The 26,243-nt window shown below is 42.1% G+C and overlaps 1 protein-coding gene across 10 annotated transcripts in view; it reads right to left on the reverse strand.

Moving 5' to 3' along the window:
* Positions 1 to 26,243, reverse strand: part of pxna (paxillin a) — a 163,293-nt gene that overhangs the window by 56,745 nt on the left and 80,305 nt on the right. For 3 of the 10 annotated variants that reach the window (XM_078226895.1, XM_078226890.1, XM_078226887.1), the window contains exon 1: positions 5,697 to 5,780. The exons of the other annotated variants lie outside the window; for them this stretch is intronic. The gene's annotated coding sequence lies outside the window, so the exon portion shown is untranslated. Of the gene's footprint in view, positions 1 to 5,696; positions 5,781 to 26,243 lie in introns of those variants that run through there. 10 annotated transcript variants of the gene reach the window in all.

A 26,243-nucleotide genomic window follows, 5' to 3' on the forward strand; every position in this document is an offset into this window, starting at 1 on the left:
CCTGCACGTCTTTTGGACTGTGGGAGGAAACCGGAGCACCCGGAGGAAACCCAGACAGACACAGGGGGAATGTGTAAATTCCACACAGACAGTAACCCAAGACCGGAATTGAACCCAAGACCCTGGTGCTGTGAGGCAGCGGTGCTAACCACTGTGCTATCGTGTCACCCATACTCATAGGGAAGGGGTAGTCAGTATTGAAAAGGATGGCAACTCATTCAAAAAGATGCTAATAAACTTGTAAATAAATAGCACCTGAATTTCTTCACAGATAAGTGTGAGATATTACATGTTGACAAGAAAAATAATGAGGTCTCATATTACTTAGAAAATATGAACCTAAATGGGGTAGAGGAACAAAGGAATTTTGGTATACAAGTGCACAGATCACAAAAAGTAGCAATGCATGTTATTAGGCCATTAACAAAACAACAAACCAAGCACAAAGTCATTTCTAGACAAATAGAAATGAAAAGTAGAGATGTTATGCTCAGTCTGTATTAACCCTTTACACCACACTTAGAAATACAGTGTTTAATTTTGGTCACCATATTATGAAAAGGGTATATAGGCACTAGAAGGGGCGCAAAGTAGATTTACAAGGGTGATTACCGAAATAGGAGATCATGCCTATCAGGAAATTATCTATAAAGAACAAAGAAAATTACAGCACAGGAACAGCCCTTCGGCCCTCCAAGTCTGCACCGACCATGTTGCCCGACTGAACTAAAAACCCTAACCCCTCCGGGGACCATATCCCTCTAAAGGTCTTTAAAATTATGAAAGACTTTGAGTAGACAGAGAAAGAACGTGGTCGCTTGTGAGAAGAGCAAAACTAGAGGCCATCTATATAAATGAGTCACCAAGATATCAAATAGGGAATTCAGGAGACAGGAGTGTGGAACTTGCTACTACATGGAGTGGTTGAAGCAAATTGTACAGATACAGGAAGGACTGGAAAAGCATGGAGAGAAGGAAATAGAGAGTTTGCTTGTAGTTAGATAAGGAAAGACAGGAGGAGGCTCAAGTGGACTGGTTACATTTTGTAATTCTACCCTGTTCACTGGTTTCCTGATGTCAGCGCTGCAGAACTGAGAAGCAGCTTGGGAAAAAAACAGTCCTGCCATTGGCAGAAAGAAAAAAAATTTCAATGTTCTATTGGCTTCAGCTCTTGTCTTTATCAGCAGCAGTTGGCAAATCTGATGTCTTATTCAACCGCAAATGAATAAGACACCAGGTTTGCAAACAAAGGCTGTTAGGAATCTCAACTTCGCTCTCCCATAAGGTTACAGAATCAATCAAGATTTTTAAGTTTAAGACTGATAGATTTTGTTGGTGCAGGCATCAAGAGTAATGGAATAAGGACACGTAAATGGGTTTGAGGTGTAAATAAGGCATGATCTAACTGCACAGCAGAATATAATTGTATAGCTGCATAGCCTACTCTTTAAGCTTCAAACTCAATGTACTCTCCGCCACAGAGCTTGGCGATATCGACTGCAGTAAAATTGCTTGCCTCATTCTTGCCTCAGGCTTCGTTTAATTAGTGCCAGGTAAAATTTGCACCACACAAATGCCAGGCAATGACCATCTTGAACAAGAGAGAATCTACCCAAAGGCATTAACGTCACTGAATCCCCCACTATCAACATCCTGGAGGTTTCCACTGTCCAAAAACTGAACTACACCAGACATATAAACACTGTGGCTACAAGAACAGAAGAGAGGCTGGGAATTCTGCGGTGAATAACTCACCTCCTGAATCCCAAAGCCCGTCCATCTACAAGACACAGCTCAGGAGCGTGATGGAATATTTTCCACTTGCCTGGATGAACTGCAAAAGTGATCAAGAAACTCAACACCATCCAGGAAATTACTTGATCAGCATCCCATCCACTACTTTAAACATTCACACTCTCTGCCACCAGCACACAGTGGCAGCAGTGTGTCGATGGGCCAAATGGTCTCCTTCTGCACTGCAGGGATTCCATGATTCTATGATCCAAAAGATGAAATACAGCAATTCATAAAAACTCCTTCAAAAATCACCTTCCGAAGCTCTGACCTTTACCACCTAGAAGGACAAGGGCAGCAGATGCATGAGAACACCACAACCTTAAAGTTCACCAAGTTTGTCTCGGTTTTCACAGAGGAGAAGGACCTGGGTGGATGTACTGCGGGCGTGCGGTGGACTGGAAGGACTGAGTATGTGGACTTTAAGAAAGAGGTTGTGCTGGAATCTTTGAATGGCATCAAGATAGATAAGTCGCCGGGTCCGGATGGGATGTACCCCAGGTTACTGTGGGAGGCGAGGGAAGAGATTGCAGAGTCTCTGGCGATGATCTTTGTGTCGTCGATGGAGACGGGAGAGGTGCCGGAGGATTGCGGATGTGGTTCCTATTTTCAAGAAGGAGAATAGGGATAGCCCAGGTAATTACCGACCGGTGAGTCTAACCTCAGTGGTTGGTAAACTGATGGAGAAGATCCTGAGGGACAGGATATATGAGCATTTAGAGAGGTTTAGTATGCTCAAGAATACTCAGCATGGCTTTGTCAAGGGCAGATCGTGCCTTACAAGCCTGGTGGAGTTCTTCGAAAATGTGACTAAACACATTGACGAAGAGAAGGCGGTAGATGTGGTTTATATGGATTTTAGCAAGGCGTTCGATAAGGTCCCCCATGCAAGGCTTCTAGAAAAAGTGAGAGGGCATGGGATCCAAGGGGCTGCTGCCAGGTGGATCCAGAACTGGCTTGCCCAAAGGAGGCAGAGAGTGGGTATAGATGGGTCTTTTTCTAAATGGAGGTCGGTCACCAGTGTTGTGCCCCAGGGATCTGTTCTGGGACCCTTGCTGTTTGTCATTTTCATAAATGACCTGGATGAGGAAGCGGAGGGATGGGTTCGTAAGTTTGCCGACGACACGAAGGTTGGTGGGGTTGTGGATAGTCTGGAGGGATGTCAGAAGTTACAGAGGGACATAGATAGGATGCAAGACTGGGCGGACAAGTGGCAGATGGACTTCAACCTAGATAAATGCGTCGTGGTCTATTTTGGTAGGTCAAATGGGATGAAGGAGTACAATATAAAGGGAAAGACTCTTCGTACTGTAGAGGATCAGAAGGACCTTGGGGTCCGGGTCCATAGGACTCTAAAATCAGCCCCGCAGGTGGAGGAGGTGGTTAAGAAGGCATATGGTGTGCTGACCTTTATCAATCGAGGGATTGAGTTTAGGAGTCCGGGGATAATGATGCAGCTATATAAGACCCTCGTCAGACCCCACTTGGAGCACTGTGCTCAGTTCTGGTCGCCTCACTATAGGAAGGATGTGGAAAAGATTGAAAGGGTGCAGAGGAAATTTACAAGAATGTTGCCTGGATTGAGTGGCATGCCTTATGAGGATAGGCTGAGGAGCTCGGTCTTTTCTCCTTGGAGAGACGAAGGATGAGAGGAGACCTAATAGAGATGTATAAGATGTTGAGAGGCATAGATCGGGTGGACTCTCAGAGGCATTTTCCCAGGGCGGAAATGTCTGCTATGAGAGGACACTGGTTTAGGGTGCTGGGGGGTAGGTACAGGGGAGATGTTAGGGGTAAGCTTTTCACACAGAGGGTGGTGGGCGAGTGGAATCGGCTGCCGTCAGTGGTGGTGGAGGCGAACTCAATAGGGTCTTTTAAGAGACTCCTGGATGAGTACATGGAGCGTAATAGGATGGAGGGTTATAGGTAGGGATGTGTTCGGCACAACTTGTGGGCCAAAGGGTCTGTTTGTGCTGTAGTTTTTCTATGTTTCTATGTTCTAAGTTACACAGCATCCTGATTTGGAACTGTCCTGCATTCCTACGTGGTTGCTGGGTCAAAAACCTGTGATTCCTTTTCTAACAGCACTGTGGGTATACCTACACCACAAAGACTACAGCAGTTCAAGTGGTGGCTCACTACCACCTTCTTGAGGGTAATTAGGAATGGCCAGCCTTGCCAGGAACACCCACATGCCATGAATATTTTTTTAAAAGGCCCAACTTCCAGTGAAACCCCCAAGCAAGCCTTTTCCAGCATCAAATTTGATTGTTCCGATGTTTACCATGTCCAGCCTCCTATCTTTGCTTAAACCGCAGCACATCCAAAACGCTGCTGAGTGTATCCTATTGCACACTGAGTTATGCTCACCTAACACTGCTCTCCTTGCCAACCAAATTGGCTCCCAGTTACCCAATGCCTTAAGTAAATAATTCACTTCCTCTTTAAATTGCTTCACAGTCTCACCCATCTATCACTGTAATCTCCTTCAAATCTACACCTTCCCCTTTGACATCTCTATTCCTCTGACTCATGCCTTTTGTGTAACTCTCTTTGCCTGATATTTGGCTGCCACGTCCACAACATCAGCAACCCCCCAACAATGCTCTCCTTTCAACCTCTTTTACCAAACTTTGTTTGGGTTTCCCATTCTAATATCTACTTCTCTGACTGCACATCCATTCTTTTCTGAATACTCCTCTATGAAATACCTTGGGACATTCACCTAGAGGATACATAGATGCAAGCAGTTGTTGTTGGGTTTACATAGTTTAAATGGTGAGAGAGAAATGAACTAGAAAACTAACCATAATAGAGTAGAGTAGAAAAGGACAGGGTGACTGGGGTGCTGGGAGAGATCCCCAAATTTTTCCAGCCCAATCTACCTTTAAAGCACTGCCTAGTCTACCTAATTTCTGCTCGACTAAATCTTAAGGTTTTCTTGCCAACCAATATTTCTGTTTTTTTCTGTCTCTCCAGCTACACTTTTGAAATATAGCGCACCATTATCATTGTTGGATATTCTCCCTCAGGTACATAGGAAATAAACCCCTCAGGCATGCTCGATATGCCAGCTGACAGTCTCTTCCTCGTGCAATATTCAGGCTGAATTCCATGTTTCACTGAGGCTCATCCATTGATTCAAGGTGAGACTCCATCCATAACAAATCCATTACAGATTAAACTGAATGCTCTAACAAGAAGAAACAATATATTTAAACTCACTGCTTCAGTGGGCTGTAGTAGGAGGCAGAAGATTGCCCAATGTCTGCACAACTTGTTTACTGGCATTCATTTTATTTTTTATTTGGGGAGACAACAGATCAAGTCGAAATCAAATTCTGGAAATTCAAGTGAACTGACCAGCACACATGATTCCAATTAAGCACATTCACAAAAACAATCCCACACGTCAACAACATTGTACACATGCTATTCACAGGTACCTGCAAATTCAATATTCTCTTGGACATGGTACTTGCACAGTTCATCGGGCTGGTGTAATTTACATTGCAAATATTTAAGTTTACTTAGCACAGGTATAAAGCCTGGGGGTATACTCATAGATGCAGTGCATGCTAATCGTCCTTGGTATTATGTACTGCTCTATTCCAATCCTACACCTCCACCCTCTGCACAAAGTCCTTCACAAACCTTCCACTCTCAACTCTGACTTATGCTGTAGGTATACAGCCTGGAATATCCCAAAGCATCAAATACAAATTCCCTTCTATTCAGTACAAAACATTAATCTAGGCTTACACCCAAACCTAGCATTCCTACATAGTGCATATTGAACATTACTTCTCTACATTCATACAGAACAAAAATATTATCCCTTCAATCCTGGTCTACAGAGTCACACTGAAAACGCACGTTATAAGCTCACAAATTTCACATACCAGTGTGGGGTAGAAAGCTGTTTCTTTTATGCACCTGCTTGACTCAAAACTTGTGCTCCTCTAATACCAGCAATCTTGAGGAGTGAAAGAGGATATGTCAGATACCCTGCTTTAGACATCAACTTGATGACTAATGCAGTTATTATTAATCTGGCTTTATGGGGAGGAGCTGACTACTGGGTCAAAGCACTCATGGATGAAGTACAATAACCTTATGTTTAACTGATGTCTAGACTCAGAAGCAGCATATTGTTAACATGTCACCTTAATAGGCACCTCCACCTCGTTACTCAGTACACTGTACCCACTTATTATAAATTCTATGTTTGGAAACTACACTTGCCAATTTAATGTTTCTTGGCATAAGCCCTGTTAATGTGAGCATTAGCAGCCAGAGATAACAAAATCAGAAAATGCTGGAAAATGACATAGTGGAGTTGTTTGAGGGAGAGAGGTCATGGGTTTGGAAGGTGCCGTTGAAGACGTCTTGGTGAATGCTGCTGCAGTACATTTTGTAGATGGGACACGCTGCTGCCACTTTGTCGGTGGTGAAGAGAGTAAATGTTTAAAGTGGTGGATGGGGTGTCAGTCAAGTGGGCTGCTTTGTCCTGGATGGTGTCAAGTTTCCTGTGGAGTTGACGGAGCTGTATTCTTCTAGGCAAATGGAGAATATTCCATCACACCGTTGACTTGTGCCTTACAGATTATGCTCAGGCAAGGAGAATGCAGAAGTGAGTTACTCACCGCAGAATTCTCAGCCTCTGACTTGCCTTTGTAGCCACAATATTTATACTTATGTGTCTGCTCCAGTTCTGATCATTGGTACCCCCAGGATATTGATAGGGGGGAATTCAGCAATGGTAGTGGCATTGAATGTCTAGGGTAGATTGTTAAGATTCACTCTTGTTGGAGATGGTCATTGCCTGGCACTTGTATGGCGCAAATGTTATTTGCTACTTTTCAGCCCAAGCCTGAATGTTGCCCAGCTCTTGCTCTGCATAGGGATATGGACTGCTTCACTATCTGAAGAGTCGTGAATGGTGCTGAACAATATGCATTCATCAGCAAACATCTCCATTTCTGGCCTTATAATGGAGGAGAAATCATTGAAGAAGCAGCTGATGGTGGTTGAGCCAAGGACTACTCAATGTTACTATACCATTTTCAGCAATGAGGAGGAGCTCTATTGTTACACAGTTAAGCATTACAGAAGTACAATTTCAGGGCCTGAGGTTTATTTGTCATTTAGCAAACCAGGGACTGGTGAAATGCCCTGTATGAGCAAATGAGCAGGTAAGTACTGAGAAATGCCTCTGAACCAACTCTTAACCGACCCAAATGTTCATCACAAATCCCATCCGCCAGCCTTATGACACCTTTATTCAAAGCCTGATTCATTAACAACCCCATTATCAGCTCCAACATTTTTTAAAGAAAATAAACATTTCTCAGAGTGGGCACAGATGCTCTAAATATGAATATTATTGAAGAGCTCAATCTCATAAATCAATCCGTTCAATTTCACTTTATTGCCTACATGGAAAGTCATTTCGGGTACATTGCTCATATATTTAAAAATTACATATAAATGAACAAGAAGTGGGTGGCATGGTGGTTAACACTGCTGCCTCACAGCGCCAGGGACCCGGGTTCAATTTCCAGCTTGGGTCACTGTCTGTGTGGAGTTTATACGTTCTCCCCGTGTCTGCGTGGGTTTCCCCCGGGTGCTCCGGTTTCCTCCCGTCTGAAAGACCTGCCGGTTAGGTGCATTGACCCGAACAGGCGCCAGAGTGTAGCGACTTGGGGAATTTCACAGTAACTTCATTGGGTTGTTAATGTAAGCCTTACTTGTGACTAATAAATAAACTTTACCTTTTACTTTACAATAAAAATTTAAAAATTAAAATTACAATATCACAGACTTTTAACATTAATTAAAATGTCCATACATCAAACTCCTCTTAAAAGTTCTTACAGTGAACAGCACAAAAAAATCAGTTCAGGAAATGATTTGTCTGCATCCAAGGGATTGTAGCTTTTTCCCTGAACAACCAACAGTAATAATGAGGCAAGGGGTGGATTCTCATTGTTCTCGACACTCTTTCATCAAAATTATTTCAAGAGCAGATTTCGTTCAGAGATATGGTTCAAAAATCTCTGTACCCTTAAAGAATCTACTTTACTAAGACAACAGTACCAAGCGAGACATCTAAACAGGATAATGTTCTCAATTACAGTGGGATCTACTCAAAAGGAAACAAAATTTCTGGGCTATTCCTTGGACACAATATCTGCACACTGTTTCCCTCTAATTCAATTTATATCTACCTTGACACCTAGATACTTAAGAGTTAGTTAGCAACAATTTCAATATCCATATTATGAATCATCAGAGAAACAATATCATGAACTGTTTTCCCTAAAGTCTATAACTAGTTCTTCCGTCATCATTCAGTTGAAAAGAGTTGTTATCACACCATCTTATGAGCTTCTCAATCGAGTTCCTTCGAGTTTCCTTCATTGTTCCTTATCAGCATACTTCAGGATTGTCAGGTTCTCACACACTGATTGACCATCATCCAAATACAGGATGACAAGTAAAGATCACAGTACCCTGCTATGAACAGACCCAGTACTTGCTAATATGGTGTCAAGTAAAAGCATGGAAACTAACACCCATTGGGTCCTGTCCAAACATAGGAATATGGGAAAGAGGAGGAGCAGGCCATTCAGCCTCTCGAGCCTGCTCCGCCACTCAACAAGATCATGGTAGATCACCTACCTCAAACACCATTTACCTGTCCCTTGACATTATTAATAACTTAAATCTATCGATTTCTGTCCTCAATATACTCAATGATTGAGTCTCCACAGCCCTCTGGGGAAGAGAATTCCGAAGATTCAGCACCCTCCGAGTGAAGAAAAAATTATTCTGTTATGAAGTAAATCACTGATGCAAATTAGGAGAGTAGGATTGACATCAAGGTTTCAATAGGCTTCAATGGTTGAATGGTATTAAAAACTGAAGAGAAACCAATAAAGGTAGGTAAGCATATTTGCCTAATCTATCTATGTGCTGTTGGGTCAAATGACCATGGTTAGAACAGCATCGCCCACTGACTTATGAAGTTGATAGGCAAACTGTCACTGATCAAAATGTGGAACAAGAGAATCTGAAAGACACTTTGATGCAATGCATATGAAACTCTTCATGACTATCAATGTAAGAGCAACAAGTCAGTAATCATCCAGCTCAGCAGACCACGTTTTCTCAGCAACTGGATTGTGATGACTAATTTCCAACAGCAAGTAACTATTTACGGTTCTGGTATCACCTTGCTTGCCGAACCCCCATTAATTCCCATTCCCCTGGCCCTGGTAAAGCCTGGCCCCCCCCAAACTTGTCTTGGTTAAAGCCGCGCCCAGCCCTGGTGTCACCTCACTCTCCCCCTGCAGCCACGCACCCCAGGCTCACTCCACCGAGCCTCGCACTGGCCTTAGCAGCTCCACTCAGCACAATCGCCCAAAAAGCCCACAGCCCACTTCAAAGAACACCAAAAAAAAGAAGAGAAAGAAAAACAAACATCTGAGAAAGAAAACAAGAGCAGCTAAAAGGAGGGGCAAAACACTTGTCGCTATGGTGCAGCGCCACTTTCCATCCTGGGGAAATGGGGACTGAAAGGGCAACAAAGTAAAACAGCGCTCACATTATAGGCAACATCATCCATGCAATAGCCCTGCTCCTGTGTAACATACCGTCAACATCTTCTAACCCTGAAAGTTGGACAGACTGCACCTCCACCTCCAAAACAACTCGAGACCGAAAACACCCACCACAACAAACCTTATTCTCAGCTGAAGTTTGGTCATCTTAACTGTCAGTTTGGTTCAACTGTCAGACCTCTTGCTTCTACCCAGGCCCCAAGGCTCTAGGCTTTACTCGCCCTCTCTACCTGCCTTTCCTCTTTTAAGACATTGCTTGAAACCTTTGAATTTTTGCTTCAACATCTCATGTGGCTCAGTGTCATATTTTATTTTTCATACCTCTGTGAAGCACCTTGAGATATTTTATCACATTAAAGACATTTAAATGCAACTTTAATAAACATGAAAAAAATACAAATTAACCAAACACTTATTTCATTTAATAAGTCAGCCTTTGGAGTTCCCTGTATCATAGCAGCACGGTGGCACAGTGGTTAGCACTACTGCCTCACAGCGCCAGGGACCTGGGTTCAATTCCTGGTTTGGGTCACTGTCTGTGTGGAGTCTGCATGTTCTCCCCATGTCTACATGGGTTTCCTCCCATAGTCCAACGATGTGCAGGTTAGGTGGATTGGCCATGGTAAATGCACAGGGTTACAAGGATAGGGTGGGGTGGTGTAGACCTGGGTAAAATGCTCGTTCGGAGAGTCAGTGCAGACTCGATGGGCCAAATGGCCTCCTTCTGCACTGTAGGCCTTTTCTGATTTTAAAACCGATCATCTTATCATTATCACATTGCTGTTGGTGGGAGCTTGCTGTGTGAAAATTGGCTGCTGGGTTTCCTTACATACTAACACTGACTACTGTTCTTCAATGGCTTAAAGCACTTTGGGACAACCTGAGGTTTTGAAAGGTGCTGTATAAATACAAGTTCATTCTCCATTTGCTGTACACTGACACCATGCTTAAATTAACTATCCCAGACACAGCAATGGTGACTGCATTCTAAAAGTAATTCAGTGGCTCTGAAACACTTTGAGGCATGAAGGGTGGCTATAAATACAAGTTAGCCACTTATCTCTCACCAACCAAAACAGTGTCTCCTCAGGCCAAGGCCCTCATTTCACTCATAATTTTTATAAAATCAAACTTACACATGCCTAAGAGTAGCACAAGAGCATTTCCAAATAGTCACACCCAGTCTGAGAAATGTTGGATGAACACCCAATCTTGTTTCATAAGGAACCTTCACAGCCAACTGCCTTCTACTCTCTGATTCTTATCCTGCAGAAACACAGTGGCTACCAGGGTTACCACATCATTGTGCAAGAAGTGATCAATTTTCATCATGCAGCTTACAAACCACAGAACCAGAACTTTGTGCTAGAACTAAATGTGTACCTGTACCCTAGTAGTAAAATGTCCACTGGGATTCCCCATACACTCTTGTGTCACTCAGTTAAAATGCCCGCATCACTGGGTGCTAAATGCTGCATAAGTAGCTGAAGGTGCACATAACCCTCAAATACTAGAACTCCTGCCACAGATTTACATTTAAGGTAAAGAGAGGAACTAAATGTTACAGTGCAGAACTAACATCAGCCTGTTTCCTCAGATAACAGATAAAACCGACTGGTGTTTCCTCCTTAGAGTATTCTGGAATTTTGTTGACAGTACATTTTTAGTGGTTTGAAAATGACATAAAATTTGCAAAGTGTACTGTAGAGACAGAGGCAGAGAAACCAAAAGTTAGAGGGGAGATCCATTCAAACAGATGCCGAGATAACAGTGGATTCAGGGCTGTGGGGGGTTTGGGTTGGGAACATCAGAGGTACTGAATGTATGCACACAAAGTAGCATTGAGGTGGCAAGGTGGGCTCAATACGCACAGAAGCAAGGATGGTAGTAGGCTCAAATTTTGAGTAGGTAATGCACAGATGGAGCCTGGAGAGGCAATATTTCAGTGATCACTGCAAATACTGAAAGAACAAACTTCCTTTAATATAGAACCTTTCATGGCCACAGGACATCTCAAAATGTTTCAGATCCAGTGAGCTTTTGTTGTGCAATCATTATTGTAATGTAGATGACATTACAGCCAATTTGGACATAACAAGGTCTCATAAAAACCATTCACATAACTGACAAGTGTTTTAAAGTGATGTTGGCTGAGGCATAAATGTTGTGATGTGGAGATGCCGGCGTTGGACTGGGGTAAACACAGGAAGAAGTTTAACAACACCAGGTTAAAGTCCAACAGGTTTATTTGGTAGCAAAAGCCACACAAGCTTTCGGAGCTGCAAGCCCCTTCTTCAGGTGAGTGGGGATTCTGTTCACAAACAGAGCATATAAAGACACAAACTCAATTTACATGAATAATGGTTGGAATGCGAATACTTACAACTAATCAAGTCTTTAAGAAACAAAACAATGTGAGTGGAGAGAGCATCAAGACAGGCTAAAAAGATGTGTATTGTCTCCAGACAAGACAGCCAGTGAAACTCTGTGGGGGTTACAGATAGTGTGACATGAACCCAATATCCCGGTTGAGGCCGTCCTCGTGTGTGCGGAACTTGGCTATCAGTTTCTGCTCAGCGACTCTGCGCTGTCGTGTGTCGCGAAGGCCGCCTTGGAGAACGCTTACCCGAATATCAGAGGCTTACCCGAATATCAGGACGGCCTCAACCGGGATATTGGGTTCATGTCACACTATCTGTAACCCCCACAGAGTTTCACTAGCTGTCTTGTCTGGAGACAATACACATCTTTTTAGCCTGTCTTGATGCTCTCTCCACTCACATTGTTTTGTTTCTTAAAGACTTGATTAGTTGTAAGTATTCGCATTCCAACCATTATTCATGTAAATTGAGTCTGTGTCTTTATATGCTCTGTTTGTGAACAGAATCCCCACTCACCTGAAGAAGGGGCTTGCAGCTCCGAAAGCTTGTGTGGCTTTTGCTACCAAATAAACCTGTTGGACTTTAACCTGGTGTTGTTAAACTTCTTACTGCATAAATGTTGGTCAGGACCCCAGTTGAATTCTGCTGGTTTTCTTCAAATTGGACCATGGATCTTCAGACTTAAAGTCTCGTCCAAAAGTACTGCATTGGAGGCTAAGCCTCAAGTCCCTGAAGTGGGACTTAAACACATAGCCTTCCATCTCAGAGATAAGAGTGCTGCATTTAAACCAGGGCTGCTAACAGAAGAAGCTGCGATTGCAGTCACTGAACCTCAAGATTTTGAACACCCCTATCTAATCTCTTTTCAAACTTCTTTCTCTAAAGAAAACAGTTTCTCCAATCTATCCTAATTGATATCCCTCCTCCTTGGAACCAGTATTGTAAATCATGTCCACACCTATTTTAAAGCTTTCACATCCATCCTAAAGTGCGATGCTCAGGAATTGGACACAATACACCAGTTGTGTAAATGCATCATAACTTCCTTGCTTTTGTACTTGCGACCTTTAGAAAGCCCAGGATCACATACACCTATTCAATCACTTTTCCTGGCCTCCTACCTTCAGTGACTTGTGCAAATACACACCCAGGCCTCCCTGTTCCTGTAACCCCTTTAAGTTTGTGCCTTTTATTTTATTTTACTCTACCTAGCCTAAATAGGTGAGGTCCTGTGATGCAGTGGGTAGCATCTCTGCCTCTGAGCCAGATGCTCCGATCTCAAGTCACACCCGAGGACTTGATGACGAAGGAAGGTGTGTTTATAACATGGCCAAACAGGTTGAGCATTTGCATGTAGCCACATCCACTCAGACTCCGAGTGAACTGTAACACACCAATAGAACCCAGATAGATACTGAGACTAACTGTACTGGCACTATGTCACAATGGCTGAGATTCACAATAAACCTGGCATTAAATTTTCTCACCTTAACTTCCCCAGTAGTGTATGAATTAAACAACTGAATAAAGTAGAATATTAGCCATATTTGAAGGGGCAGTCAGCTCAAAGATTTCAGAGCTAGAATGCACTGCAGTCCTATTACACAGAACAGAACTCAAGAAATTACAACTGCAATAGGTGTCTGCAAAACTACAACATATGATAAAGACAAGTGACTGATAATCGCCTAACAACTAGTTTTTACTAAAATTCTGGTAGATGTCAATTACTGTTACAGAATTATATTATTAAAGGCTGCGAGAGTAAAAAAAATGGCAGAGTAGAATGTGTCCAAACAACATGGATCATATATATGGAAGCAATTATATCATATTGAAAAATATAAACACATGCAGAAAACGAAAGCTTAGAAATATGCAAAGGGGGACGCAGGGTGGAAAGAGGCACATTCCTGAAAACAGAAAAAGATGCACAGAGGAACAAGCAGAGTTCATGAAGTCAACAGAGAAAGGGAGAAGTGAGACAGAAAACAGAAGTTACATTCGTCATCCTCAGAAATCCATCAATCTTTCTTCAAAGAGGACACCAACCAGTTGACTTTCAGTTCAATGAATTCTAATCAGGTTCAGCAGGGTTTCATGACAAAAACATTAATGGTGAACCCATGTGTAAAAAGACTCCACGCCACTGAAGCAAAGCACAGTATGATTCTCCATAAGCATCCCCCATCATTTAAGTTAATGCAGACTTCCTTCACATATTACCAATGGAAAAGAATGGATGAGGAAACTTGCTAATTGTGTGTGATTAAGATGCAACTCAGGATCCACAGTAATGAGTGTAAATGAGTGCTTGTCTTTTGATAGAATTTCTTACTTAGTACTTCTCTCTGTCTGATAGTTCAAAGTTATCCCACACAAAGCAATACTCAACCACACTTTACAATCAAAAAAACATCATTCTTAGCCCCCAACACAACACAAAATAACATCTGCACACTATAGTGTACACAGTCACTGCAGTATAATATAACCTGTGGATTGTGCAGCAAAGATCATTACCCACACAAGATTGATATAAACTGAGGGAGCCACAAACTAAATTTAACATTAGGGATAACTATAATTGAACTATAATCAAACAGTGATTGAGTAGGCTTACATCTAGTGCAGAGGTGTGTCACCATTTGGACATTGAGGGTGGGAAGGGTAAGTGAAAGGGATGAGTACAGGGTGAGAGTGTAGGGTGAAAAGGAGGTTGGTGAGAAGCGGAAGTGGGGGTTTGGATGAGCAAGGGGACTGGGGCTTGAATGGAGGTTGGGGAGATAGATGAGTGTGGCGATTGGTGTGGGTGAGCAGGAGATAGCTGAGTGCATGTGTGGGGTGAGTGTGGGAGTGACTAGGATGGGATGCGCACGTGAGTGAGGTGGTGAGAGTGAGTGGGTGGCGTATGAGGGGTGGACAAGCAAATTGGGTAGTGTGAAAAGCATGGTTAAACTCCACGTTAACACAATCTCATTATTTTCTATTTAACACTTCCTCATGTATTTACTCCAAGTATTAGAAAACTTAAGTGTGTGAATCATCCCCTGAATGCACAGTCTCAAGAAAAAATAAAATGCCCATAAACTTGAGCTTAAATTTCTACTTAAAACTGGACGACTGATACTTTCCTTCTCCTAGCCACTTCCACCAATGTTGGTTCCTTGCATACTCGGGCAGCTCCACTCTATGCCATTGTTCTGCTGATTGTTTCGCTGCCTGTTCTTCAGCCTGTTTCTTTCCCCCACAGTTGGTTACAGTGTTTAAACTGAACTCCTAAGCTTAAAATGTTGGGAGGAGCCCCCTCTCCCCCGCCCGATTGGTGGAAACAGCATTGCCCGCGTCTGTGTGGGTTTCCTCCGGGTGCTCTGGCTTCCTCCCACATTCTGAAAGACATGCTGGTTAGGTACATTGACCCGAACAGGCACCGGACTGTGGCGACTAGGGCAATTTCATGGGGGCGTAACCTGCCCAGGCATTGGAGGACCAAATAATGGGATTTCATAGCCTGTCCTTGCACATGGTCTATGACCTAGACATCCAGCCTTAGAAGTTCAAAAGGGAACTCAATAAATTCCACTTTTAGCAAACAAGCCAAATGCCTTTTCAGATATCATATCATTGTTATTGGATATTGTATTATAATACTCAATAGGTAACAAAAGTCCAGTACTTAATTCACAAGTTTGGGCAGCTAATGAAATAAGAATTTCTCTTTAAGAAACTCATTTTTTTATTGCTATGTTAAAAGGAACACAATATGTTGAGAGTAACTACACAGTTCAACTGTTATTACAGCACTTATACAGCATCAGGAGGTAAATCAATAAATCTGGCAGAGTTCAAACTAAAGCCTGAATTAGAAACAATGCCTAGCCAACAAAGAGTCTAGTTAATAGTAGTTCTGCTGCTGATACATCCAGGGAGTGCAGCACCACAAGAACACACAGAAAAATTTCAAATGTTCCCATTTCTGTCAGTGTCAACAATCACAAAAAGCAATGGAAGTTTACATGGAATCAGTTGTTCCACAATCAGTATTATCTAATTTACACCTCAGCTTCCATTGTCCTTACCATATATTAACACAGATTTAGCGTAAAAGCCAGTGTTCCTATTAGCTGCTAAGCCAAATTTAATGTAATTTTCCATTGTTGTAAACTGCATGTTACCATGTATTTTACACTCCTGTACTCTTTGTTGTATAAGAAGAGAGAATAGAACATTGCAGCAGCAATTTGAACAGCCTGGTTCCCACATCAGCCCAAAGGCAAACATGCTGTACTGACAGGTTCTTCATTTATATTGAAACTCAGCTCCATGTGGTGCTGAAGGCTGGTGCAAGTGCGTGTCTAAGATCTATTGCAGCCAACTACCTCCTGGCACAGTGCCCAAGCTAATTGCAGTCCTGGAATCAATATGGATTTCCCCTTTAAGCTTTATTTCTCATGTTTCTTCACATTAACTCTTACTGTGTATAATCTCCAGTCACCAGATCATCTCTGGCTACTGAAATTTGGACTTCTTGTACAAAGGCTAGCCCATGCTTTATAAGGTTGCAGATTAATTTGGAGCAAGCAGCACAGGAATCTCCTTCTGATGGCATGAAGTCACCAAAAAAGGAAGAGGGGATCAAGGTAGAGGTCAGGAAATGATACTGCAGAATAGATTGTGGTGTTTCAGAGCACTGGTGGCTGCTGACATAGTTTTAATTACATTCTGGGTTAAGAAAAACATAACTTCCTAAACCAAGTCACATAGGTTGTATCAAATCATAATTTGTTAACAAAATGAGTAGTAACCCTGTCACATTATTTACAAAAAAACCCACCCAATCTTTGAAATAATGAAAGGTTTACGCAAGCAAGCTGTTTAACCTTGGTCATTGTGGTGTTTCTTCTTGAATCAATGAATCTGTTGTTATGGATGCACTGAAAAGAGATGAGTCCAATACTGGGTGCACATGCACAGTTACACAAATCACACTGAAAGCCAGATGAAGCAGCTAAGCCTCACATGCCAGACATTCAGATCTTGCAACCTTGTAATCTGACCGAACAAACATTCTACCACTGTTGGCCATCAGTAGCTGTCGGGGTTTATTTTTACAAAATTTCAAGGTGGTCTTTAGTGTGCCCTTTTAAAGAGTTCACCTCTTCTGATTATCTTGACCGCAGCTCAGCTTAAGAGGGTGATTTTGGGAGCTCTATAATCAGGCGTACAAGCACAGCCACTGAAATGTATCTGGACCTTTTTGATTGTGGCCTTAATTCCAGATATATTGCAGCACTCGAGGACCACGTTAAGCACCATGTCCTGCCACTTGATGCCAAAGATATACAGTACAAGTGGAAATGATCACATCAAGTTACGTGACTGCAGTCGTAGTCCAACAACTCCAATTCACATAGTAAGATGGTGAGGACAAGAGTTCAGCAGTATGGTTAAATCGCTCACCTGGCTAGGAGAAGCCACAACAACATCCAAGAAGCTTAACACCCTCCGGGATGACACCATTTTCAAGATCTGGATTCAATATCCACTCCTCCATCACCAATAGGCATGGTCTAGAGTGCATTGCAGCAATTCAACAGATTATTTCAACAGCACCCTTCCTCTCCTGTGGCCCTTACCACCAAGAGGGATAAGGGCAACATCATCATAAGAACAATATTGCTTCCAAACTCCCCACCAATCACAGACCATCCTGATTTCAACCTATATCATTATTCCTTCATAGTTGTTGGATCATTAACTGGAATTCCCTATCTAATGCCATTGAGGGAGAATCATCAATGCAAGGACTGCAGTGACTCAAAAGAAGGCCCTGCTGCCAGTGTCACCCACATCCATAAAACAAATAAACAAAAATAGAATTTGGAAGTAGCGAGGGCAGGTCGCCAAAGGCATGGTTCAGCAGCCAGGTTTTGAGAAAACTCTTGCCAATAGGTTTAAATGTGTGAAGGCAGAAAGGCTTTCCGTGGCACATTGTTTCTAAGTTACAAGGTTTGGATTCAAGCCTCACTTCAGCACTCAAGTTTGTAATCCAGCTGTCATTGCTAAAAAAAATACTGGAACATTAACCAAAGGTTGTCCCATTGGTGAGAGGGAATATTAGCAATCCCATAGTACTATTCAAAGACAAACAGCTGGCAATACCATTTCTAATACAAACAATGAAATGGTCCCTCATCAGTTTGTGGAATCTTCCGGTGCTTAAAATGGTTACTAAATACTTCATACGTTATGGTGTTAGAAGTGCTTCAGAACAACTCCAATATATCATAAGCAACTTTTACTGCTGATAATGATAGAATGAAAGTGATGCGAACTTCAACAGGCTCAGGAGGGCGAGAGCCAAAAGTATGCCTATTTACAAGCAATTGACTTTGGAATCAGTATTCAAAAAAATTTGTATATACCAGTCCCACCAAATTTTACAACCCTTTTCTTACTAGGGCAAGGTTCCCAAAAGCCCTGTCAAATCACATCCCTCATACATTTTACATGTATAAAAGATTGAATTTAGAAGTTTCAGGCGTTAATTGAGCATTCTCACTTCAGAAGCAGAAGCATGTGGATTCAAGTCCCACTCCAGAGGCTTGGACACATAATCTAGGCTGGCACTTCAGTGCAGTACCAAGGGAGTGGCGTGCTTTACTGTTGGAGATGCTGCCTTGGCATAGTGGTTAGCACTGCTGCCTCTCAGCACCAGGGAACCGGGTTCAATTCCCAGCTTGGGTCACTGTCGGTGTGGAGTTTGCACGTTCTCCCTGTGCCTCCGTGGATTTCCTCCAGATGCTCTGGTTTCCTCCCACCGTCCAAAAGACGTGCTGGTTAAGTGCAGTGGCCATGTTAAATTTTCCTTCAGTGTACCTGAACAGGCACCAGAGTGTAGCGACTCGGGGAGATTCACAGTAATTTCATTGCAGTGTTAATGTAAGCCTACTTGGTCTACTAATAAATAAACTTTAAAAACTTTCAGAGTCTTAATCAAGGTCCCAAATGCTCTCTGAGACAGAGAGCAAAAGATCCCATGACAGATTTTCCAGGACGAGCAAAGGAGTTCTCCTTGACCAATACTTATTCCTCAAACAACAGGACTAAAGCAGATTATCTGGTTATTGATCTCATATTACTGTTTGTGCAGTTTTGCTGTGTCTAAATTGGCTGCTGCATTTTCCAACACAACAGTGACTGCATTCAAAAGTACTTGATCGGCTCTGAAGCGTATTGGACTATTTTGATGTGAAAAGCTCTTTATATGCATGTTTCTTGTTTTAATTCTGAATTGCTAGCAGTTGCCAGTCACAGAATGCAGAAGAGGTAGTTTGAAACACTTAGTTTTGGTTAGTAATGCCACCTGTAAAAGATCTCCATCTAAATACGGGAATTTGGGGAAATAACTTCTATTAATTCTCAAAATGTCATCAAAACTTAAAGAATGAAACATCAGCAGCTTGCAAATCCAGCCTTCCCTCCCGGTCCCATGCACTCTGACTCACTGCTGGTCATTTTCATAGAAGGGGAGGCTAGAGAAAGAACACAAGCCTAAAAAGGGAGTAGGAATGAACATCATGGATAAAATAAACCGATTGAGCTACAAAAAATGCACTAATAGACTGCTAGAAAACTGACTGTCTACAGATGTAATGATATTGTTCCAGGATTGTAACAACTGTTCAGTTATCTGCATGGATAAAAAAAAAAATGGGATGACAGAGAAGACACAGAGTTGGAGAGGGTTTTGGGGTAACCTGGGACTAAAAGATTAGTCTAGAATTAGGCTAGAATAGATAAATTTAGAGTGAATATAGTATAGAAAAAGCACAAAGTACCTAGAGTTATATGGGTACTGTTTGCATAGAAACACAAAGAACCACTGTTAGCGAATTTAAACATATTATATTCTGTATACCGTGGCTAATTACATACTGCTTTAAGCATGGTGGGATATAGCTAAGTAAGAAGAACCACATTCTTCGAAAACAATAGAGCTGAGTGAAGCATCTTGTCAGTGTGGGTCCCAAACAGTCCAAATCCTCCCAGACAGCTGAATTAATACAGCATACAATTTCCTGATAAGGGGAGTTGGGGGCAGTGGGAAAGAACTTTCAAAAACCATGGACCTATGTATTCCTATGCTGCCAGAGAGTAAATGTTATTGGCCAAGGTAAATGACCTATACTAATAATGATTGGCCCATGCCCGGTTAGGGATGGGCAAGGAGGTGGGCAAATGACTTTTGAAAATTGTATAATTGTAATACTAAAGGCAATACAATTTAGAATAATTTGGTTTGTCTCAAGTTGTTCTCCCATGTGTGTGGACCAAGCTTGGGCAATAAAGTATGTCTTCAACCAGAATTACTGCCTCTGCGAAACTTTTGTATTAGCTGAGCTGTAGTTAAGAAATCTTTCATGTGAAAGCCAACTTAATACTTGGTCCCCAGGAAGCTCCTACACATGGAGAAGTTGTTTCCCTGGCTGCGGCATCTAGAACTTGAGAGCATAGTCTCAGGATAATGAATCTGCCGCTTAGAACTGAGATTAGGAGAAATTTCTTCACTCTTGGAAATTGTTAACCTTTGAAATTCTCTATCACAGAGGGCTTTGAAACAAGATTTCAAGATGGAGATTGATAAATATTTGGACTCTAAAAGAATCAATGGATATGTGAATTGGTTGGGAAAGTGGAATTGAGGTTGAAGATCAGCCATTGCAGTATTTAATGATGTGGTAATGGAGCAGGCTCGACAGAGTGTATGGCTTACCTCTGCTCTTATTTCTTATGTTCCTCTGATTTTCATCCAATCATGCAACATATAGAGTAGTTCTACACAAGACAATTTGCATCATGCTTTTTGAAAAATAACAGCTTGTATTTATATAGCACCTCCAACATAGATCTGAAAAGAAATCACTTGGTTTCACAAATGGGAATACTGAGAAATAATTAAGCATGGGTAACCAGGGAGATGTTTTACACAAACAAGAGACGACAGAAGTGGAACTTATCTAGGAAAGTAGTTCCAGGGGGTGCAGCCAAAATGACTGAAGAACGATAGTTCAGAATGAGGAATGGATGCACAAAAATAGTCAGGATCGGAGTGCTGGGACAGATACAAGGCTAACAAAGTTGCAGAGACTCAATGGACAAGACCAGGAAGGGAGAAGTTTTAATTTAATGCCTTTGAGGACACCAGTGCAGGAAAGCAAGGATTTAAATATTGTGCAAAGGAATAAACAATGAGTGCAGAACAAAATATGGGCAGCCATGCTTTGCATGATGTGGTATTTGAGTGTATGTTAGTAACCGAGTTGAGGTAACAGCAGCGTAGATTATGCCAAAAAAATCAAGAGGGTTTTAGATGACCAGGATGTGGAATTTAAAGCTGAGATCAGCTTAGGGTCAAACAGGACATCAAGATTGTGCACTATTTTGTTCAGTGCAAGTGAGAGGCTGTAAAACAAAATGCAACCAGTCACAAGGGAGAGGAGTTTATATTTTGGAATCTTTAATTAATCTGGATGAAGTGAAGCTAATTAGAAGCAGGCAATGCAGATTTCAGAAAGGACTCCTGTGCTTGAAAAACCTGATAAAAGCTCTTTCAGGAGATGGCAAATATGATAGCAATGGACATTGGGTGCTCGTGGAATTTCAGAACGCCTTTGACAACATACTACACAGGAAACTACTGAACAAGATTAAGGGGTAAGGAATTGGTAGAATGTATCTGGTGTATGATGTTCTATGTTCCTGCATGCCATTGTGTTGTAAAGGTACTCAGCGCGCAAAGTTAACGTGCAGCTAGAGAAAAGCATCACCCATTGTATAATGTAGAGACACATCGTAATAGACTCGTAGAACACTCCCAAAACAGCCTGCATGGGGACAGTAGCACTGTGTATGACAGCAACTGGGATCTGTAAACAGTTATAAAGACTAACAATAAATGGTTCATGTTTAAACATACAAGTCTCATACAAGTCTCAAGATCTCATCATTGAGGCATCAAACAAACTCAAAACAGCATGACAATATCAAATAAAACAACAGTATCAAGTTGCATTATAAACTGGTTAAAAGAGAGAAGAGAGAATAGGAGTTAAGAACACTTTCTTAAAGTGGCTGGAAGCAGGCAGCAGTATTCCATTACTGTTCTGATACTTCTTCAGTTTACTGTGTATATCAATGATTTGGGAATAAGACCAAAGATAGCGGCGCCCACATTTGAATTTGATATATCAGAAAGTATATTTAAACAAAAAGTCAAATAAGTAAACTGATGTTCAACGGAAGCTCCAAGGGGACACTGATAAGATAATTGGCAAGCAAGAAATATGGAAATTCAATGTCATTAAATCTTATATTTTATTTAACCAATTTAATCTAATTAATACTTATACATTGAATGGAGAAATAGAAGGTGCTGGGCTTGGGAGTTCATGATTCCATGAAAATGGCCTGCATTTTGTGCGACGAATAACATCTGTGTGTGTACTGCATAGCATTTCTGGGGTTTATACAATCCAGAAAGATTCTGTCTGGTTTTTCCCTGTGCTTCCACAAGTTTTGCTGAAACACACGTGTGGGGTGTTGCAGTACTTACAACTAGATAACCATTAATTATGGCAATAAAGGTAAGGGGTGATGTATGTGGAAGCAAGTGAAGTATTTTACAATACGATTAGTAATAATACTGTCAAATAATCTCACTTTCCTTCAATATTTAATTGTTGGAGACTTTAAAAATAAATTATGTTTAACATTTTCTTTGACTCACATTTTAAAATTCATAGCATTGATTTAGAACCATAGAAAATTACAGCTCAGAAACAGGCCTTTTGGCCCTTCTTGTCTGTGCCGAACCATTTTATGCCTAGTTCCACTGACCTGCACTTGGACCATATCCCTCCACACCCCTCTCATCCATGAGCCCCTCCAAGTTTTTCTTAAATGTTAAAAGTGACCCCGCATTTACCACTTTATCCGGCAGCTCATTCCACACTACCACCACTCTCTGCGTGAAGAAGCCCCCCCTAATATTCCCTTTAAACTTTTCTCCTTTCACCCTTAACCCATGCCCTCTGGTTTTTTTCTCCCCGAGCCTCAGCGGAAAAAGCCTGCTTGCATTCACTCTATCTATACCCATCAAAATCTTATACACCTCTATCAAATCTCCCCTCAATCTTCTACGCTCCAGGGAATAAAGTCCCAACCTATTCAATCTCTCTCTGTAACTCAGCTTCTCAAGTCCCGGCAACATCCTTGTGAACCTTCTCTGCACACTTTCAATCTTATTTACATCCTTCCTGTAACTAGGTGACCAAAACTGTACACAATACTCCAAACTCGGCCTCACCAATGCCTTATATAACCTTACCATAATACTCCAACTTTTATACTCGATACTCCGATTTATAAATGCCAATGTACCAAAGGCACTCTTTACGAGCCTATCCACCTGTGACGTCACTTTTAGGGAATTCTGTACCTGTATTCCCAGATCCCTCTGTTCAACTGCACTCTTCAGAGTCCTACCATTTACCCTGTATGTTCTTCTTTGGTTTGTCCTTCCAAAGTGCAATATCTCACACTTGTCTGCGTTAAATTCCATTTGCCATTTTTCAGCCCATTTTTCTAGTTGGTCCAAATCCCTCTGCAAGCTTTGAAAATCTTCCTCACTGTCCACTACACCTCCAATCTTTGTATCATCAGCAAACTTGCTGATCCAATTGACCACATTATCATCCAGATCATTGATATAGATGACAAACAACAATGGACCCAACACCGATCCCTGCGGCACACCACTAGTCACAGGCCTCCACTCAGAGAAGCAATCCTCCACAACCACTCTCTGGCTTCTTCCATTGAGCCAGTGTCTAATCCAATTTACTACCTCCCCATGTATACCTAGCGACTGAACCTTCCTAACTAACCTCCCATGAGGGACCTTGTCAAAGACCTTGCTGAAATCCAGGTAGACAACATCCACTGCCTTCCCTTCATCCACTTTCCTGGTAACCTCCTCGAAAAACTCTAATAGATTGGTCAAACATGACCTACCACGCACAAAGCCATGTTGACTCTCCCTAATAAGTCCCTGTCTATCCAAATATTTGTAGATCCTATCCCTTATCACACCTTCCAATAACTTGCCCACCACCGACGTCAAACTTGCTGGCTGATAATTTCCCGGATTTCTTTTGGAACCTTTTTTAAACAACGGAACAACATGAGCCACCCTCCAATCATCCGGCACCTCCCCCGTGAATATTGACATTTTAAATATGTCTGCCAGGGCCCCTGCAAGTTCAACACTAGCTTCCCTCAAGGTCCGTGGGAATACCCTGTCCGGTCCTGGGGATTTATCCACTCTGATTTGCCTCAAGACAGCGAGCACCTCCTCCCCTTTAATCTGTAAAGGTTCCATGGCCTCCCTACCAGTTTGCCCTATTTCCGTAGATTCCATGCCCGTTTCCTCAGTAAATACAGATGCAAAAAAACCATTTAGTATCTCCCCCATCTCTTTTGGTTCCATACACAGTCTACCACTCTGGTCTTCAAGAGGACCAATTTTATCCCTCACTATCCTTTTGCTCCTAACATACCTATAGAAGCTCTTTGGAGCTTACTTTCTTTACATGATTTTAATTGATGATTCTAATTTATACTTCCTGCTTTACATTCTGCATGCGTCAGTGATGACTCTTCAATCTGAGTTAACAAGCTATACTGTTGCTTGCCCTGCTCACATACGCCACAGCTGCCCTAGAGAGGGAACAGAGCTGCTGATGATAGCAAGTTATTGATCAAAAACCAGTAGAAAATCTGCAGGTAGCTGTAAACATAACGAATAGTGAGTGCCACTCCTTCACTACATGCAAATTCCAGCGCCACAAGTAGGTAAGACCATTTATGGCTGAAAAATGAAGGATGAATGGAGCTCAGGTACAGCGCAGCTGGTAAAATAGACATGGGAAAACCTCATTAAATGGGTTAACAGTGCAGATTTAGAGATGAGAAGCAGCGAACAGGTAACCTGATAGGCAAGGACCTGCATGCATTTGAGCCTTTGCACTAATAGTGCAAGACTTCACAGACTGTGGGAGAAATTGGTAAGTGACAGGTTTAATGATTAACAGAGATATCCAGAAGACATCTGAGGCAGCCATTTCAAAGCTGTAACCCAACTCGAGTTCAAAGGGCATTCACAAAGTATTTTTAACATGATACTCGAACTTCTCAAATCAATTACAGCCCGTAACTCATTCTCTACCATCCATTATTATGTTTGGTTCACTCAGTAGACCAAAGAAAAGCATTATTCAACTAAAATGAAAGGTTGAAAAACAGTTTTGTTTGACCATTGTTTCACTGCTGATGTTGATGAAAAATTGTAGTGGGAAAAGCAGACTTAAACCACACATCAAGTTAATTCCCCACACAATGTTATCACTAGAGCACAATGGTGCACTAGTGAAATAAATCATTAATACAGATACCATGTCTACTTGAACTGATTGAAATATCCAGCAGTGCAATTAGATGATGTAGTCACAGATGGTATCAGGGATGAGGATGAAGGAGTGAGGTTGGAGAACAGCTTTAACATCCTGAATAATTTTGGAATAAGACTTGGCTGCGGAGAGGGAGAGATGGTACTGGTTGTGGTAATGGAATCACATCTGGCACTGAATAGCCAGGTCAGCAAGGTGCCAAGTTTGCTCAGGTCTCTGGTTCTCAGATTTAAGGTTCTACTGAGCTGGGCATGAATGAGTGAGCGAGAGAGATTTTGTGGGTGTTCATCAAGAGACACACGAGGCAGTGAGCTACCAAAGCTGTGGAATTGTGGTGGATCGTAGATCTGAGGAGGGAGACTTGGAGGGCGCTTGCTGCTCAAAAATCCCACTCCTGACTACTCTGTCCTTGCAAACTACAACCCTAATACCAATCTGTCTCCCCTGTTCAAATTTCTTGAACATGTTGTCACCACCCCCCCAATCTGTGACCATTTTTCTCACATCTTTGTTTCAATTTCTCCACTCAGGTTTCCCATTCTACGACAGCCCTAATCCAAGTTGCGAATGGCATCCCCTGTGACTGTGACATTGCAACATTATTCGTTTTCACTCTCTTAAAGCTCTCTTCAGTCAACGATGTGGTCGGCCAGATCAACTCTCTGCCGATGTCCAATTTACTGAGTCTAATCTTGCTATGGTTTGACACATATCGAGTCATTTGAAGCCAGCTCATCTACAGCAATGACTCCCCCCCCCCCCCCCCCCCCCCCCCTCCCCCAAACTTTGCCTCGTTACCTTTGGAATCCTTAAGGGTCTACCTTTGGTCCATTCCTCATTCTCAAATTTATGCTATCCCTGGATTATATTATCCCAAAATATATGATCAGCTTCCACCTGTTTGCTGATGGCAC

The sequence above is a fragment of the Mustelus asterias genome, chromosome 13 (genome assembly GCF_964213995.1).
Source record: "Mustelus asterias chromosome 13, sMusAst1.hap1.1, whole genome shotgun sequence".
Classification (NCBI taxonomy): Eukaryota; Metazoa; Chordata; class Chondrichthyes; order Carcharhiniformes; family Triakidae; genus Mustelus; species Mustelus asterias.